This window comes from Tupaia chinensis, unplaced genomic scaffold, assembly GCF_000334495.1.
Source record: "Tupaia chinensis unplaced genomic scaffold, TupChi_1.0 Scaffold134566_1, whole genome shotgun sequence".
Lineage (NCBI taxonomy): Eukaryota > Metazoa > Chordata > Mammalia > Scandentia > Tupaiidae > Tupaia > Tupaia belangeri.
Genome location: NW_006194850.1, coordinates 1 through 984, shown reverse-complemented (window position 1 = coordinate 984; position 984 = coordinate 1). Strand labels below are relative to the sequence as shown.

Genomic DNA, 984 nt, shown 5'->3' with positions numbered 1-984 from the left:
TGGGCCCTGTGGTGGGGAGGTCATGGCCCTGGCCACGTTAGGAAAATGCCCTAAGGGACCCACATTCTGTGTGGTCTTTACTCCCAGTGCTTATGATGGAGTGTTTGGCTGTTTAGAGCTATTCCGAAAGCTGTTGTCTCCCTCTCTGTGGGGGCCAGACGCTGTTTCAGGCTCATTTCCAGTTTGGCTTTCTTTGCTAAAACAGATGGTGCAGTGTGCCAGTTCTCGGGCCTCTGTGGTTCTATCAAAGCTCTGCTCAGGCCGAGCTCCGTACCTAGACTCTCAGAATAGTGGGTGCCCCACTCATTGTTAGGTGCTCTCAGAGGTCTGCTGGAGTGAGGTAGGCGTTTGCAGCCCGCACAGGCTCTGGCTGCTGCTTTTCCTGTTAGGATGTGGAGGGTGGCAGATGTGTCCTTCCCCCTGGCCGTTCCCCCTTTAATGGCAGCTGACCCGGGGTCTGATTCCACCTTGCTTCCTTACCCACTTCTCCTTGCCACACACTCCTCCTTCATGGCCTTTATCCCTGAGGGGTGACCCCCCTCCACTGTCCCAATTTGATGAGGTTTCCTATGCCTTTGCTCCACTGTGTGCCAGTCAGAAGGGAAAGAAAAGACTGAGAAGCAGAGATTGCTTTAAATAAAGAGGCACTTTATGTGACCCATCATGAGCTTGGGCAGTTCTTTGACTTTGCCAAGCTGTAATCCAGGGCTCCTGATTCGCGGTGTCTGGGCTGGTGGGCTGTCCTGGGCCCCACACCTGTGGGCCTTACCGTCCCCGGGGGAATGGTTGGTTCTCCAGGGGGTCTGCCAACAAAGGGTGACTTCCAGTGACCTTATTTGCCGGGGCACCATAGCAAGCAGTCCCCGGGGGAGTCTGTGGTCCCATCCAATCTGCCCAGTGTCTTTCTACCTACCCCAGAAGGCGACATCATCATACACTTCCGTTTCCCTGAGAGAGAGCACAGTTGGGTCAGCCAGGGCACCC

General features: G+C 55.3%; 1 long non-coding RNA gene across 1 annotated transcript; it reads right to left on the bottom strand.

Moving 5' to 3' along the window:
* Window positions 1–627: 627 nt before the first annotated feature.
* On the bottom strand, window positions 628–970 carry LOC114010124 (uncharacterized). Its single transcript, XR_003551498.1, has 2 exons — window positions 914–970; window positions 628–803 (listed from the first exon to the last, which is right to left on the bottom strand). It is a non-coding gene; the product is annotated as an uncharacterized LOC114010124 (long non-coding RNA).
* Window positions 971–984: the final 14 nt, after the last annotated feature.